General features: G+C 47.0%; 1 protein-coding gene across 1 annotated transcript in view; it reads right to left on the bottom strand.

Moving 5' to 3' along the window:
• The window catches only part of CFAP61 (cilia and flagella associated protein 61), a 255,844-nt gene that overhangs the window by 116,051 nt on the left and 120,976 nt on the right, over positions 1–18,817 (bottom strand). The gene's annotated exons all lie outside the window — the stretch shown is intronic.

Genomic DNA, 18,817 nt, shown 5'->3' with positions numbered 1-18,817 from the left:
AAACATTTGTACTCTCTTGCACACGACTTGACATTTCTGCACACCTAAATGAAAGGTTCACTCGGCTTTTGTGTGAGCAACACACAACGACTCTTGTGAAAGAATAAGCCTTTCTGAAAATTCCTATGGAGAACGCTAAGGCTGAAAACAGAGCTCAAAGGACCTTGATCAGAATCCGTGGGCCAGCCACTTAGTTCGAGGGAAGGACGTGCAGGGGGGAAAGAAACAAACCCAGCTTATTTTTAAATTGAAATTAAAAGAGAGCTTGGTAGAGAGCGAAGCAGGAACCACAACAGGAAGGAAGCTGGCCACCAGAAACGGGGGTGGCCAGAGCTGAACAAAGGTGGGGACACGTGTGAATAAAACACGGAGGCTAACTTCAGCCACGCAGATATTTCACATCAGATCAGGGAAAGCAAAAGCCTTGTTCCGCTCCTCGTTCTTATGAAAAGATCTCATTGCACAGAGGACATCGGTATAGAAGATTTCTACTTCGCTCCTTCCCCTCTTTCTTTGAATCCATTCCTGATGATTTTGACAGCACTTTTGAGAGACACTAATTCCACGCTCGCAAAGGGAACTTTCCCATCATAGTAAGATAGTAAGTATTTTAAATATCTGAAGTTACAACACACATACACACAAACGCACACATACACACACACGCACAGCAATAACAATCCTGCTGTAATTAATTAGCACAAAAGGCCAGGCCAGGCCTGGAGGGCTTAAAAGGGAAGCTGGCTTGCCGCTCCTGTGGGAACCACCCATGGGATGGCAGGTGTCACTGGCAGGGTGTCTGAGTCTCCACGTATCAAATCAAGCAGAAGACCTGGGGAAAATGTCCCCCTTTGCTCACTCTGCTGTGTATTCAAACACAAAGTGTAACAACAACTAAAATGGCTCTTGGTGGGGCGGAAGGGCAGAGGCAAGCGTATTGCTCTGTCTTTACACCTGTGCACGGCTGACATCACGCTTCAGTGCAAAGACAGGCCCAGAACTTTTCATTTGTCGCATGCACGTCAGCGGTAAACAGCCCCAGCGTTCGTGTTAATGACACCATCTGTCGGCTCCCATAACTGTGTAGCGTTCGGCTTCCAAACAAGATGTAATGGCAGCAACACATGAAACCCACTGACATTTACAGTAAGGAAATTTATTATCCGCCGTCGGTTTGTATAAATGTGTTTGCATGACTGCTGGGGCTATAAAATCATCACCTTTGCCAGGCAAGAGAAGGTGCAATAAATAATGGATTTTAAGCCATGCATGTACTACCAAATCATTAAACATTTATCACTCAGGCACAATAGCATCTTAAGCAACAGTTACCACTTGAAAAATTAATGTCACTTTTGCGGGTTAAATGAAAACCATTTAGTGTAAGCTTTAATGATGTTCAATATTGTTTGGTATAGAATACAGGGATTTTTAAATTTTTTAGTTGAGCATGATATATGCATGTAAATAACTCTTTTATAATAATTTTCTCTTGAGAAACAACCAGTCTATGCTCTTTTGTTAAAAAAAAATACTCAAAAATATAAACTGAAATGTTTCTTGAAAAAGGAAGTCAATGTTAAAACCTTTTCAAAACTAGAAATGACAAAAGAAAGGTTCAAATGGCATTCTTCCCTTTGAAATCCTTAATGGATTGCTCAGTTATGGTTGCAATTAAATCATTTTAACTTAGAATTAAGGAAACAAGTAAATATAAAGTCAAAACCAACCAAATCCCTTGAGTAATCGAGCCACATTTGTCCCCATTACTTAGTCCTTTAAAGTACTCTCCCCACAGGGTGCCCAGTAATTTTTTCCTTTTTTCTTGTTCTATTGGTATCCACGGCTTTAAAAAAAAATCCATGGAAATAACAATTCAAAATACAGATAGACTGGGCGATGGTTACTGGCTTTATGGAGGACTCATCAAAGAATACTGTTGGATTCAAAGGAACAAAGAGAGACAAAGGTGGGAACAAGTTACTTGTTTTCTTCCTAGACACAGAACAGTGAAGGTGGGGAGCCCCTGGCTGCCCTGACACAAGCCTCCCGGCAGGCGGGAGGGGGACCAGCAGACCCAGCCTGGACCGAGGCTCTGTCACGGGATACTCCGAGGAGGATGTATCCTTGAAATAACACCATATCGACACGTAAAAGGATCACTTATCAAGAGGAAACAGGAAGCTCTGTTTTTAGTGAACAGCACTGTTTTGTTTTGTTTTTTTAAATAGTTTTAGGCAGAAGTCAAGAGATGACTGAACTAGAGATTTCTATCTCAGTTTGTGAGTCCGGCTTAAATCCTTGGTGAGAACTGACATGTAGGTTTACAGGCCTGCGTGACAGGCGAGTTTCCCTGTCCACTATCTCCCGCCCCTGCAGGCGCAGCCCCAGCACAGGAGGCAGAGGAGGGCATCCCTGTAGCAGGGGGACCAGGCCGGGCAGGAGAGTCAGGACGCCCTCGTGGGAGCCCTGCTCCCATCACTGGATCCGTGGAAGGACTTCAATGTCAGGATTTCAACGCCTTCATCCCCAGGGCTGACTGTCATCTCAGTGGCTCCTGGGGTCGCCCCTCTGTGCGCTCTAGGATTGAAATCCCAGGTTTTGTCAAGTGAGTCTGGAAGGACGGCTTCCTCGATTGCCAGGGAGAGCCACCCGTCCTTTGATGGAGGACTTCAGAGCCCAGTTTGGGCGGACAGAGGGGCGGGGGTGCCACTCGACGTCCCCTGCCGTCCTAAGTACCTGGCAAGGCGCACCACGTGTGGAAGCAGCCCAATTCCATGCACATGCCCACGAGTCTCTCCCGCACAAAGGAGCTACTCCAGCGACTAACTCCGATGAGCTTATGTGGACATGAACCTCAACCACAGGGACTGTTGTCCTATTATGATGTAACATGTATTGCTTAAGCCTTGACGTTCAGACAAAAGCACCAAGTGGGGGATTCTTCTCAAGCAGTGTTCCTATCCAATATCCTGTGAAAGCACCACACACTCGCCCTGTCCTTCCATCTGTCACTAATTAATTTAAATACTTCCTAGAGTTCTAGCTGTTATATGGCATGTTCTGGAAATGATTCTCAGGGCTCTCTCAGGGGCTGAGGATGGATGAAAGACCAAGAAGGCCTTGCTCTTTTCTTTCAAAGTGGCGTTGGTGCCTCTAGTTCTTGATTAATCACTCTGCCTTTGCACACGTGTGTGCATGTGTACGTGTGTGTGTGTGTGTGTGTGTGTGTGTGTGTGTGTGTGTGTGATGGACAGAGAGACAGAGAGACACAGGGAGAGCGTGCAGCATGACAAAAACAGCTCTCCTGAGGGTGTGACACAAGGTGACAGCCTGAATGCAACTGTGAAACGAAAAAAAACAGTTAACAATGAAGAAAGAGAAACAAAAAGCAATTCAACAGATGCATGTCATTTTTACTCTGCAGCGAGGATCAGTTTTTTTTGTTAATTATATCACCTATTCTTTCCTTATATTGATAATTACATAATTACATGAAACAGATGGGTGACAGAATGCACCCAGATGGTGAGAATGTAAACAAGCTTACCAATTGCTTATGCTTGAGCATATTATAAAGAATTATTTAATAATACATAGATTTCTATACTCTGCACATCTGTTAAATAGAGCCTTCAAAGTAGCAGCTACTTTGTCATTTTTTCATACCCAGATACAACGCCCTCCTAGGAATCCATGGGAGGCCAACTGCCATCCAGGTAAAATAGTTAACCTTTTCCAAACAGTTGGCCGTGTGAAATTCTAAACTCTTATCTGAGTCCATGGGTTTCCCCTGCTCCTTTTAAAAATAGAAATAATCATTTCAAGGGGAGTTACAATCCCACATAGCTCTAGTTCTGCTTTGAGCAAGCTATGGAAGATTGAAAAGGCACGGGGGGAACATAATGTGAAATGTTTCCACTGCATCTGATGGACTTCTGGAACTAAATTCTTTTAAAATAACCATGAACTAGAAGTCAAAGCATCAGCGCTGCATCGTTGGCCATGTGTCCACAGGGCTCAGGGCCAGGCTGCATTCTGTGGGTGTAAAGAAAGAAGAGAAACCTTCCTGGCCCTCACACCATGCCTCTGCCCCATCAGTTCAGGCCTCTGCTTAAATGACTCTCACCGGCATCACCCTCCAGCCCCGCCTGGGTTTTCTTCTTGCCCCACCTGGCACAGAGCATCCTTTTCCGCCTGTCCCTTGTCTACCTCCCCGCTGGACACAGGCACCAGGGCAGCAGGGATTTGTCCACTTTCTTACTGCTGCAGCCCCAGTGCCCAGAACAGGCCCTCCCTGTGGTCAGCACACAATAAGCACTGATGGAACAAATGACATAAATTAACTGTCCACCTCCAAGCTTCCCAACCATCCATGCAGGATGGACCCGGGCCCGAGGTTCAGACAGGACCTCGGGCACTGGGGCCTGTCCACGTAGGGGCAGGGGTGACTCTGGGAAAGGTGGGTCCACACTGTGATGTGCATCAGAGTCCGGGCAAAGAACACAACACCGGGACTAGTGATGCCGTGGGGAGAGAAGCGGGCTCAGGCTGCAAGTGGGGAGGACCTGGACGGGGGAGGCTGGTGAAGAACAGAACTCAGAATCAGGCCGTGGTCACCCACTGCTCTCTAGGAGTTGACCAGGTGTAGACGTGCTTGGAATTCGGGCACTTCTCTAGGGATGGTGATTGTGGGGTGTGTGTGTGTGTGTGTGTGTGTGTGTGTGTGTGTGTGTGAAAGAGAGAGAGAGAGAGAGAATGAGAATGAGAGAGAGGGAGGTTGGTTCATAAGCAGCATTTGAGAAGACTTGGGTTTGAAACCTAACTATGTGCTTTATCAATAAGGAGAGTTTCTAGACCATGGGTGGTTGTTGGGATTAAATGTACTAATTCTTAGAAGGAATATAGAAGAGCGCCTTTCACACATAACACATGACAAATGTTAACTATTATTGACATTTCTCTTGACTTTACTTGGTTGTTCTTACTTTTAGCATATTTTTTTATTTTGAAAATAAATATAATGAGACTAATTGAATAGTCTCATTCAATTACACAGTGCTTTGTTATGTTTTATTTTGCAAAGTCAATAATATTCAGAAAAAAACTTTAATTCTCCAACGCAAGCACTAAACACAACTAGTTTTGTTTGTATATATTTCCTGTTTTTGTCCTATGCATGCATATCTCTAGAAAGTTGAAATAAACCCATAGTTAAATAACACACACACGTGCATGCGCGCACGCGCGCACACACACACACACACACACACACACACACAAATGCATTTGATTACTCAGGGTCTGGAGAGTCTTTTGGAATCTGGGCTTGGTGGGGTGCATCCCCCATCTGCTCTCCAGTGGGGGTGAGTCCCCAGAGGGCAGCCCAGCTGGGAAGGAGAAGCCTGGTCATCTCTCCTGGTGCTCAGGGGAACCCGGGTCTCAGTGTGGCTGCCCTGAGTGGAGTCAAGGATTCTCGGGCTCCAAGCAGCATCCCCCAGAGCACACAGCTCTCAGGGAGCAGGACACAGCGAGAGGGGAGATGGCGGGGACAACCCCATGAGGGGTACGTCAGGCGCCTCCACCTGAAAAGTCAAAGGGGAGGGACAGCCAAGGGCGGGGGCAGACGTGAGCCCAGCCGCCGAAACTCCTTCCGCCTCTGGCACTTGCTCCCCTCTTTGGGGTGAATCAGATCACCGGTGTAGGTATTTGTCTGTCTGTGTGACTGCCTGTAGCCTCGGTCCTACCAACCCAGAGTGACCCAACACCCAGGGGGTGGGGAGGGAGGCTGTCTAGTAACAAATTAAAATAGTTGTCAATTGTACATAATTCCATGGGACAGACCATCAGGTCAGACAGCAGGTCAGACCAGCTTTGTGACCTGCTCACAGATTGTAACTTGTGAAAGATAATAATACCCGGCTCACTTTTTAGAATCAGCAATCACCTCTGGTTTCACGGAGGCACCATACTGAGGGGAAATCGGGGTGCTTTTGGCCAGCAGAGCTTCACTATGGTGACCAGAAAGTGCTCCCTGAGCCTGACTCCCTGGAAGCACGGCTCCTTTTGGTTAAATACATAAACTACCATAAAACCCTCGATTATAACAACTACCGTGGTGATCATTTCAATGCACTGAATTATATTTTTAAAAAAACAAAACAAACAAAAGCTAGGACATGATTGAAGATCGCCAAGGTGGGAGCCAGGGTATAGTGTGTAATTCTCGGTTATCACCACAGGTGCCCAGCCCTGGAGGGCGGGAGCCGGCAGCACAGTGGCTGAATCATGTTTGATATCGCGAAGAAGCAGCCATAAAATCCTTTCTGGCTCCCACGCTTCTTCCACACCTTATTTATTCTCTTTTTTTTTCTCCCCTGTTTTTAAGTCATGCTTTTTGTTTTCTTCTTGCTTATTAAGTTGGTTACTATGGAGATCATGACATCAGTAATCTTGACTAAGCTTAATGGTCTTGAGGCAACATACGGGGTAAAGGGTTTTATTCTTCCTGAAAGAGGTTCAACCCCAGACAAGAGCAGCAGCCTGAGGTCTGAGGCCTTCGAGCTGCTTCTCTGACTGGGGAGGGCACATGGGGGAGGGCACACGATGGGGGTGGGCAGAGCACTGGGGAGGGAACACGGTGGCGGAGGGCACAGCAGCTCCCCAGCCATGTGGCCAGAATGGGCAGGGAGGCCACACCCCCAGATACCCGGCACTTCAGTTTCCAAGGCTCATTTAATCCTTTGCCTCTGATGAACACAAATGCCATTTCCCTTCAGATTCACCGAGTGTGTAAATAATGATAAATAAACTCGGACAGCTTCATGAAAATTACTAAAATGTGGAAGATTTTAATGCACCTGTGCTCAATTTGAATGTAAAGCCTCCCTAGACTCTTGGTCTGTTTGGTGTTTTTCCTAGTCTTTCACATCTTTCAAGAAAGCATGTCCTACATTGCTTCCACTAGAATTTATTAACAAGATGTACCATCTAAAAATGTTCACAAAAAGACCTAAAAGTTAGACTTACGCACTTTCTAGTACAGGCATCTATTGACATAAAATCACGTCGTGACCGAGGGGCTATGCTTGTATAACTCCTCCAGGGGATAGAGGGAGTGGGCCAGCCCCGCGAGGAGCCTGCTGCGTCTGCAGTCCGTGTGTACTTCACTGCCATCATCATAGTCAGCTACTGTTTTATATTAACAGATGCAATTCATTCCTGCCAAGTGCCCAGCCCCTCCTGACCCCCAAGCAGCAGCCAGGAGACACCAGCCGTCGTACACACGCGCCTCCTCATTTCGAGGCAGAGAGCAGGTTGAGAGGCTTTGGGGCCTCAAGAGAGCCTGACTTCTGAGTCCCAAAAATCAGAGTTGATGCTTCAAACAACAGATTTCAGAAGAACACGTGGTGACGGCAGAGTCTGCTGTCCCAAGACCAGATGAGGAGGCCAATTGGAGGGAGGGAGAGAGAGATAAATGCAGCCCACCCTCTCCTTCCCTCAGTTAAGGCCGCAAAGCGGAAGGAGGGGGCAGGATCCCCAAGGGGGTTCTGAAGAACACAGAGGGTAGAGAGGCCTGAGCCGCATGGGGACGCCCGGCTGCCTCTCCCGAGAAGGTGGAGCTGCTTGAGGGTGGAGCCAGGGCAAGAGAGGATGAGGCCGGCCAGGAGCTTTCCAAAGAGGGAGGAAGGGAGGGAGGGAGGGAGAGGGTGCGCATGCTCCAGAACCTGAGTCCTGACCCGAAGAGGGGACCCCACTGCGAGCCCTGAGGGCCATCTGGGAGCCTGGATACCAAAATGAGGGATGGCTGAAGACAGGCTGAAGCTCTGAAAATGAGCAGATGCCTGTGAGGAGGGAACACTCCTGAATGGACTCCATTTAAATGGTAAATGGCTAACTGTGCCTGGAATCAATGGAGATTCCTTGTCCTCCCATCAGGTGGAATGGAGGCTCCAAGCAGAGATCCAGCTGAGTTAAAGGAAAACGGGGAAATGAAAGGCTGTTGGCCACTTGCACACCCGATTATCTGCTTAAAAATCTACGTCTCACTGTACTATATGTATATACAATGGAATACTACTCGGCCATAAAAAAGAATGAAATGATGCCATTTGCAGCAACATGGATGGACCTAGAGATTCTCATACTAAGTGAAGTAACTCAGAAAGAGAAAGACAAATACCATATGATATCAGTTATATATGGAATCTAAAACATGACACAAATGAACTTATCTAAGAAACAGACTCACAGACATAGAGAATAGACTTGTGGTTGCCAAGAGGGAGGGGTGGGGAAGGGATGGATTGGGAGTTTGGGACTGGCAGATGCAAAGTATTACATATACAACGGATAAACAACAAGGTCCTACCGTATAGCGCAGGGAACTATATTCAATATCCTGGGACAAACCAGGATGGAAAAGAAAAAAAATGAATTAAAAAAATCTACATCTCACAACAAAAGAGAGTGTTCCTCATCCTGGCGGCTTACTTAGATAATGCAAACACACTGCAAGGAGAAATCATCTTTTAAAGCTGGGAATCACAAGCTTCCATTTTCAAATTCTACAACGTTATCCCTTTTGATTAAAGAGATAGTAGCTTTACCTTTGACCTAGCAAACCGTTTCTAGGAATTTACTGAAATGAACTCATGATGAATGTACTCAAAAAAAATAAGGATGGACATGGTGGCATTGTTTATAATGATAAAAATTTGTCAAGTACATTAGGGAACTGGCTACAAGCAGCAGTGGTGGCTCTCGGGATCTGGCATCCCTACACTGTGTCCCGGCGCCTCAGCCCAGCAGCTGCTCGGCCTGGGGAAGCTGATGTCACTGAGGACATGTGAAGCAGGAAGACAAAGCATGCTGCATTCCACAGGAGCTGCTCTCGTGAAAATGCGAAAGCAGGTGGGCAAGCACTGGTTAAGTGACTTTTAAACCCCTCATTCACAATGAAGATACAAAAGCGTTGGAAGAATGGACAGAAGAGGATTTTTCTGGAAATTTCCTCTATGAGAACTGTTGATGTGCTGTGGGCCGCATGCCACTCCACCCCTAGGAGGAGGGCTGGGGGGGTGTCTCGTCCTTCAAGTCACAAGACGAGGGTTTGGGAGCCTCAGAGACCCTGGAGTGAGTTCCCACAGTTAGTGGACACAGCACAGTGGCATGTGGTTCCCACCCATATTGACGAAACTGATGAGCCGGCCAGCTGCTGGAAGGCCGGAGGGAAGGTGGCCGCGCTGGGCGCATCTGCTGACCAGACAGCCTGGGCTTTTATCGGAGGCCCTTCCTGTAGGGCTGCCTCCAGGGGCAAATCAGATTCCGGCCACAGAGTTGGAGGGTGCATTGCCTGCATTACGGGATGCAGGTGGGAGGTTGAGGCACAGGAATCTCTAAAGAAGCTCCAAGCACACGCATGAGAAGAGCCGCCCGGCCCACGGGGCAGGTGCCACCCTCTGACACATGCCTGCTCTCCCAACTGTCCTTCCCTGCCCTGGTCCCAATTCCAGAAGGACCGGAAATACAGCTAAACAAGATCGAGAAACCAACAGGCTTTCTTTCCGAAAGCTAAATAATAATAAGCTAAATAGATGCTAAGCGGAGGGCATAGTGAGTTAGAGAGAGCAAGGAGGCCCCACCCTCCTTCCCCAGCTACCGGCTTCAGTGGAGATATGGGGAGGACAGACTCTAGTCTTTAGATGACAACTGAGTTTGAGTTTTGATTATTACACAAAATAAAACTGGACATTTTACAGAATTAAGACCATGTTTTGTGATTTGGAGTGACCCCCTGTAACTACCTAAAACTGACCAGAAAAGTAACAGGACTTGCCCACTCTCTGTCTGGGTCCATGGGAAACCCGGCCCCGGGGAACGTATTCTCAGGGGGACTGATGGGAGACAGAGATCAAGGGGACTCATGATTATTCCCACAAGTCCTGCTGGATTAATGTTCAGTTACATAACCAAACCTCTCCTAACCTCAGTTTCCCCCACTGCAAAATGGAGAAAATAACACATAAACTTCTCTGAGAACGTGGCAAGATAATCCAAGTGGGCACATAACACAGAGCCTGGCACAGAGGACAAGGAGGCCACCCAAACGACGCTCTAGAATACACAGTGACACGCGAGATGTTCACAACATCGGAAGTGAAAAGGCTTGTTTCAAAACACTATGTGCTGCAAAGATGCTCAACATCACTAATTATTAGAGACATGCAAATCAAAACTACAATGAGGTATCACCTCACACCAGTTAGAATGGGCATCATCAGAAAATCTACAAAGGGAACCCTCTTGCACTGCTGGTGGGAATGTAAATTGATAGAGCCACTATGCAGAACAGTATGGAGGTTCCTTAAAAAACTAAAAATAGAACTACTATATGACCCAGCAATCCCACTACTGGGCATATACCCAGAGAAAACCATAATTCAAAAAGACACATGCTGGGCTTGCCTGGTGGCGCAGTGGTTGAGAGTCCGCCTGCCGATGCAGGGGACGCAGGTTTGTGCCCCAGTCTGGGAAGATCCCACATGCTGCAGAGCGGCTGGGCCCGTGAGCCATGGCCGCTGAGCCTGTGCATCCGGAGCCTGTGCTCCACAACGGAAGAGGCCACAACAGTGAGAGGCCCGCGTACCGCAAAAAAAAAAAAAGAAGACACATGCACCCCAATGTTCATTGCAGCACTATTTACAATAGCCAGGTCATGGAAGCAACCTAAATGCCCATCGACAGACGAATGGATAAAGAAGTTGTGGTACATGTATACAATGGAACATTACTTAGCCATAAAAAGGAATGAAATTGAGTCATTTGTTGAGACGTGGATGGATCTAGAGACTGTCATACAGAGTGAAGTAAGTCAGAAAGAGAAAAATAAATATCGTATTTTAACGCATGTATGTGGAACCTAGAAAAATGGTACAGATGAACCAGTTTGCAGGGCAGAAGTTGAGACACAGATGTAGAGAACAAACGTATGGACACCAAGGGGGGAAAACCGTGGTGGGGTGGGGATGGTGGTAAAAACAAACAAACAAACAAAAAACCACTATGTGCGTATAACTCCGTATTTAATTGCATGTATTTTTTTTCACAGAAAATAATCTAGAAGTGAAAACACCAAAGTATTAAGAAAGGTAATCTATAGCGGATTGCAGGTTTCATCCATTTTCTCTTTACTTTTTTTCCCCCTAAAATTTCTCCTATCAATATGCACTGCTTTTGTAACCACATATATTATTTTAATCAAAGGGAAAGATGTAACTTCCCTAGTGGGCATCTGCAGCTCTAATTGTCCCCTTTGTCGTTTTATATCCCCAGCTCCTTTAAAATACACAAAGCAAAGCTTCCTGTTGGCGGGCGTGCTTTTCCTCCCTGAAGGCGGATTCTGAAGAAGCCACTTAGCTGCGAAGGCCAGCTCCTGCCTGGTAGCTCGGGTCCACTCGGGAGCCTTGCTGGGCCGTGGCGTCCAGAGCTCTGCAGCCGGCAGCTGGCGCATCCCGAGGCCCTTCTGGACCTCCGCGGCCTTCATTACCCTGGCTCTGCAGGGAACAGAATGCATTTTCCCCCTACTGGGTTGTGGCGAGAACCCCATCAGCATCTAAGAAAGCCTCAGAATTTTTTTTTTTTTCTGTTGGTAGCTGTTTTAAAAGCAATAACATTATTAAAGGTGGGCTGAAGTGCTGGACGTGCTGGTGTGAACAACAGAAAGTCCTCCACGTCACTCCTGGGGTCTGGATGGGCATTCCCTGTGCTGCAGGAGCTCTCTGAAACATTTGTGCAGGCCCCTGGGAGGCTGACGGGCCAGAGAGGGTGAGGCAGGGAAGATGAGCACAAATGTCCACAGCAACACTGTTCACAGGCGCCAAACAGTGGAAACAACTCAAATGTCCATTAACTGATGAACGGACAAGTAAAATGGTGTATGTACACACAACAGAGTATTATTCAGCCATAAAAAGCAATTAATGGGAACTTCCCTGGCGGTGGTCTGGTGGATAAGACTCTGTGCTTCCATGCGCTCGATCTCTGGTTGGGGAACTAAGATCCCCCATGCCCTGCAGCACGGCCAAAAACAAAGGAATCAAATACTGATACGTACTGCAAATTGCTTGAACCTTGAAAAGATGCTCAATGAAAAAAGACAGTCACAAATACCATGTATTGTAGAGTTCAGTTATACAAAATGCCCAGAAAAGGCAGATTCATAGAAACAGAAACTAAAATAGTAGTTGCCTAGGGCTTGGGGTGGAGGGAGAGGGAGTGACTACTAATGGGTTTCTTTTGGGGAGAGGTGACAAAAATGTTCTAAAATTAGATGGTGATTGTTGCCCAACTCTGTGAATATATTAAGAACCAATAAATTGTTCAATTTAAGTGGGTGAATTGTATGGTAGGTGATTTATATGTCAATAAAGCTGTTAAGGGGGGGAGGGAAGATGGAGGAAGATGGTGGGGGGTGGGGGGAGAGAGAAAGAGATCAACTCTCCTATAATATCTATCCTAGAAAACGATGATAAGATACAGGATTGATTTTTGACAATACCGAGATATTAAGAAGTAACTTTACTTTTCACAATTTCTTATCACACCCTAGAGACCTCCTTTTGCTACTCTACCACAACTCAATTTCTAAACAGCGTCCAGGCGGGTCCATCACGCCGCCAGCGCACCCCCACCCACCCCTCACCTCCTGAGTAAACCTTCAGTTGCTCATCCTGGGCATTTACTCGAGGGTTTTCTAACAACACCGTGAAGCCACACATAGCATGGAAGTGAATCTTGAAGAACGGATAATGTGACCCACATACGGGGTTATTATTTTTTTCCACCTTTCCCAGCAGCTGCCACTATAATTTCGAAAGGTTTATAACAACGAGCTGACACAGCAAAGAGAGACATGGAGATAGCCTGGATCAGCTGCTGTCCAAAAAGTGACCCCAGGGCTCTATCCTGGACCCCTGTGTCTGCTCCCAGCCCAGCCAGGGTCAGGCTGGCACAGGAACAAACCCAAGGCTGGATGGCTCAGCCAGGAGGAAAATCCAGCTGTTCGGGCAGAAAGCCAATTATCTGTGGGTCACCTTTTGATTATGTAGCTGGTGCCAAAGATCTGGGAGATTCCAAAAGGTCTCTGTCAAGCCATCTTCCTTTTCTGTGGTTTGGTTTTCCTACAATAAGCTATGATATCACTGCTTTAACTTTTTAGATAAGAGAGCATATATAATGGTATGAGTTTTGGCATCCAACTGCCTGGGTTTGAAGCTCTGTCAAGAATTCGCCTTTGGACAAGTCACTTACTCTCCCTCCTGCAAGCCTGTTTTCTTTATGTACATTGAAGACGACAGTAGCAGTAACTGTTTACAAGTGTTGATATGAGGATTAAACGACATAACTCATGGGGAGCCTTTAGCGACAGCATGTTAGTAATAGTAGTAGTAGTTGTTGTTTATTACCCTGTAACCTTTATAAGAGGGAGGAATTTGATAACAAGGAGAATAAATCACTGATTCATAAGTCATTTTGATGTACACATACACTATGTACAATACTAAACTAGATAGTATTCAAAGAATTGGAAAGAAATGACCATACAACTTGTACTCGTTTGAAAAAGAAAAAACCTCACAAAGGAATTTATGTAAATTATTCTAAGAATGTCAGAGAAAAGGGTTCATCATAAATAGGAGGAAATGCATTTCCCACAGGTAGGGTAACTGTAGGAAATGGCGGGAATGTGGCTTGAAAAAGCAAACTGGACTCATGGCGGTGATTTGAAGTGGGTTAATTTCATTTCAGGAAACTATCACCATGGTCACATTAATAATGTTCAGTGCATATATGATGTTGAAAAATATGGGTTTGCATTTTTAGAAACTTCTACCAAGGAGATTCTAAAGGGCTAATTTAAACACACACACACACACACACACACACACACACACACACACACACAAAGTACAACCAAGGAAAGTCTAACGCGGGCAGTGAAAGTTTCCAAGTTTAAGGAAGGGGTTGGGGAAACAATTAAGCTGGGGAAAATCTAGCAGGTGCTGGGAGAATAATGCAATTTCCTAGGGCAGCAGATGTACAAGTGAAACAGTATCCAGCAACAGTCCATCAGATGGTAATTATAGCTGAACTGGGGAAGAACAGCCCAGATGAAAGGGGCGATTCAAAGGGTAACCGAATGCCAGAGCGTGACATCTTCCTGAGAGATCACACACTAGGAAAAATCGGGCCAGCACTTAGCTCCGAGAAGGGGGGTTAAACAAACCGTCATTTTTCTTTTGTAGAAGGACAAAGGGAAAACAGAGGCTTCAAATAATTCATTAGTCGAGATTTAAACAGACCGTCACCAATAAACAACCACAAAAAAAATAACAGGTGTTGATCACTCTGAAAGTCTGATTCCTGAGATGATTCTGTCATCTGAAAGAAGATGGATTGATCTGGTACAAAAAAATTTTGGAAAAAAAAAAAGGAAAGGTGAGTTGACACTGTAATTCTATGAATACTAGAAATCAACATAGAGAACTAAAGTGATTGAAGTGGATAATGGGGAGCATCTCTTAATACTGAAGCAAAGGTAGGGGCTTTTTAAGTTCAAAGCAGATTTTCTGGTGTTTAATATGACAAGTAAGAGTCATTTAAAACCCCAGTCTTGGAAAGGAAACCATGCCTCCGACCAGACACATTCCCTCCCAAAGGATTCCGCAGAACAGGTCTGACCCCGGCGGGGCTCAGGGACCCATGCAGCCCTCTCCGATCCCTGGTTTAACCAGCCCTGAGCAGTCCCACGTTAATACTGACACGGGGCTGTACGCTCCCCGAGGACAGGGCCCCTGTCACGGTCATGTTTGAATCCCTACGTGGAGGCAGGAAGGACAGCAAGCCAGCTTGCCCAAGGAACCACCCGAAAGTAAGCGTGGGTCAAATTGGTCCACAGTCTGTAATTAATATGGCCATCAGTTCATTCAGCCAAATTCTGAGCACTTCCCAGATCATAGTTCGCATGCAAGTGGGCCACACTGATTCATTTCATTAAAAAGTCCCATGATAATAATTCTCAGAGGGCAAATGCCCAGGCCAAGACAGCCCATTCAAGCTAAGAAACGAAATCTTCTCGGTCCATGCCACGTGGATTACGGTTAGGAAAAAGCCTTCTCTTATCCACGTATCTCTGCTGGTTGACTCTGGCGACATAATGAACCTTCCGGGCCTACCTCGGTGATGTGTGATGAAAACCATTCACATGTTTTCCAGGTCCTTTCTTGTGACCTGACACGGGGCACACTGTCAATTGATACGAATGACAGGGACAGTTTGGTGGCAGGGACACCGACTCATCTAAACCAGGCAGCAGCTACCTGACCTTGGGGCGAGCGGAGCACACTACCCTGCCACGCAGTGATGAATTTCAATCTCTGCTGGCTTGTGCCAGAGTCAGGTTGGCAACCCACCGAGATGAAACGCTTTCTATCCCATTACTCATGCCTGAAGTGATCTGTTCCCTTGAAGACTGGCTTCCTAGGTGAAAGCCAGGGAACGGATGGTCAGTCTGAGATGGGATAAGAAGTATGAAAGGCCAGTGCCCAGCGAGAGCAGTGTGCGGACACGTGAGGGCGCTGAGGGTTGCTCGTAGCTCCGGGCAGAGGGGGGTGTAAAACTTAAAGGGACAAAGAGAGATTCATTTAGTAAGACAATCGCTCAACTTCAACGGCTGCGGTACTATTTGCTCTGCTAAGAAATCAATGTGCTTAGGACCCTGTAGAAAGTCCTCCAAAAAGTTTTCCATCTGGCTCACCTTGACTCAGATAATCAGCCTAAAACATTAAATCCGCCTACAATGTTTTTTAAAATTTAAAATAATGTAATGTAGTATTTTAACGTTTGCATGTCTAGGCTCATCCCATGTGGATTCTGCTCTCGATAATCCTCTGGTCCAACTTTAAGATTTCTAACATTTTCACTAGACCTTGTTTACTAAATCTAAATCTTTACTAAACCCTTCTCAAGAATAAGTGTAACAAGCAGCGGTAAAGTGCTTCTTAAAAAGTCAGAATTCACCAATACAGTAAACAACACAGCACAAAGTGGCGGATACGAGCACCAGCCCCACCCATCTGGTAAGTGGTTGTCTTCCTGGAGCAGGGATTTAAAAACCCATCCTTGGGGACTTCTCTGGTGGTCCAGTGGGTAAGACTCCGTGCTCCCTGGGCTTCCCTGGTGGCGCAGTGGTTGAGAGTCCGCCTGCCGATGCAGGGGACACGGGTTCGTGCCCCGGACTGGGAAGATCCCACATGCCGCGGAGCGGCTGGGCCCGTGAGCCACGGCCGCTGAGCCTGCGCGTCCGGAGCCTGTGCTCCACAACGGGAGAGGCCACAACAGTGAGAGGCCCATGTACCGCGAAAAAAAAAAAAGACTCCGTGCTCCCAATGCAGGGGGCCTGGGTTTGATCCGTGGTCGGGGAACTAGATCCGACATGCATGCCGCAACAAAGATCCTGCGTACCGCAACTAAGACCCGGCGCAGCCAAAATCAATCAATCAATCAATTAATTAATTAATTAAACAAAATCCATCCTCTGCTAGGTCTTGAAATAAGCCGGGGGCTCTGTGGGGACACAGCACAGAGAGATGGCCATGAAAAAGCTTATTAAATGTAAGCAATGATTTCAACTCATAACAACCTGGGAAGTCATGATAGGATCATTTTATTTTATTTTATTTATTTATTTATTTGTGGCCGTGCTGGGTCTTCGCTGTTGTGCGTGGGCCTTCTCCAGTCGCAGCGAGTGGGGGTCACTCTTCGGTGCAGCGCGCGGGCCTCTCACTACAGATGCCCTTCCTGTTGTGGATCATGGGCTCCGGGCGCGCGGGCCTCAGCAGTTGTGGCACGCGAGCTCAGCAGTTGTGGCTCGTGGGGCTCTAGAGCGCAGGCTCAGTAGTTGTGGTGCACGGGCCTAGCTGGTCCGTGGCATGCGGGATCCTCCCGGACCAGGGCTCAAACCCGTGTCCCCTGCATTGGCAGGTGGACTCCCAACCACTGCGCCACCAGGGAAGTCCCAGTAGGGTTGTTTTAAGTGAAATAAAATGTTTTCTCTGGCTTTTTCCCCCACCAGGAGCTCCAGCTCACCTCAAAGTCATCCAGGTCTGTAGATTCCCAGGGTTGGGGGTGGGGTGAGGATGGGGAAGCTCCAGAGGTTCAGGAACACGGCTCTTGATACCAGGTGGCAGCCCCGTGCTGCTCCCCGTCCCCCCAGCCATACCACTCACGCCCCCTGGGGACCAGCTGAAGGTGCTGGGGCTGCGGGCTGCCGCCGACGTGTGAGGGCTTCTCTTGGCCTGGCCACGTGGTCTATCCCAACTCAAAGGCATCTCAGCAGTGGCTGCAAAAGGGCAGCACCTCTCACACAGAAGCTACATCTCTGTACTTTGTACCTGTGGCCCCTTCTCCTGGGATCAGGAGGATGTCACATTAGCTGTGTTTCAGTGACAGATATAGACGAGGCCACCCTTCCTGACCCCGACACACTCTCTTGGCTCTCATTCCAAAAGAATCCAATCCCAGGATCTCCACACACCAGCAGACCACCTGGTGGTCAACCCCACAGTCCTACAGATTTGCCCGGGGCCCCTTCCTCTCTAGAGTGTGATGCTGGGGCCCTGCTACCTAAGGACACACCTGTGGTCTTAGATGAAGTGATGACATGTATCTGTTGCAAGATGATAAGGGAGGAAGGAGAAGTGGGTGAGGCTGTAGAAGATGCAAAACTGGCCAAGAGTTGAACCCTGTTGGAGCTGTTTCTGCGCAGCCCATCGTGTGGGCTGAAACACGTGCCCGTCTGCCTTCAGAAGCTTTTAGAGCAAGTGCGCAGAGTAATTCTGTGTCTGTTAAACCTAGTGATAAAATAATAGGACCTGAATTTGGTCTCTGTTTTTAATCTCCTTCTAGGAATTCACATTTCACAAAACTATCAGTCTATGAGGGACTGTACATTAAGAAAAGAAGACGAGGTCCCTCAGCACAGACAGAAGGAGAATCCCTGTTTCGTAGAACTTGCTCTACTTTTGTACATGCTTCACATTTTCCATAATGAAGATTTGGGTAGAGCAAAAGAATTGCTATTCGTTTTTAGTCTCTACTCAAATACAAAGTTAGAACTTAGAAAATAAATACAAATTTATTTTTTATTTTACAAATATAAAGACTTAGGATTTTACATAGGACTTAGAGCAGCCTGCCTCTAAGATGGGTCTTGGTAGACCCACCCCCCATACGTAAAGCAGGAGCTGGGGGCCGTGAGGTGACGCATGTCCTGCAAAACTGGGGTGTTGATTTGAGCACCATTTCCAGCGCCATTTTTAGCTCCTTTGCTAAACGTTTGGAGAGTTTAAACTTTCCACTTTCCTCCTTTCTCACAAAGAACAAGTGTCGGCCCACTGCGGGGCGTTTTGCTACCGTATTTAAGTGGAAGTGTGCACATACAGTACAAGCTTACATGTAAGTCAGCCTGACAAAGTCACGCTTCCAGCCAAGTTCCTGAACACGGCTCTGTGTATGGTTGTTTACGCGTACACTTCCACTGAAAGCGAAATCTAGGTTCTGTTTGGTCCCTTCTCCTGTTCTGGTACTAAGAGTGTCCCAGGGCTGTGCACTCTAAGCTCAAAGCCCCCGCCACCCAGGACAGCTGAGACGTTCCTGTTCATCACGCGGACTCCCCCAGGAGGAGGGAACAAACCTAGCTCAGGACTCAGCCCCAAACGTCCTCACGCGGCCAGACCTAGGTTCTCAAACCGAGAAA

Source organism: Tursiops truncatus, chromosome 15, assembly GCF_011762595.2.
Source record: "Tursiops truncatus isolate mTurTru1 chromosome 15, mTurTru1.mat.Y, whole genome shotgun sequence".
NCBI classification, from domain to species: domain Eukaryota; kingdom Metazoa; phylum Chordata; class Mammalia; order Artiodactyla; family Delphinidae; genus Tursiops; species Tursiops truncatus.
This window is presented reverse-complemented; position numbering and strand designations above follow the sequence as displayed.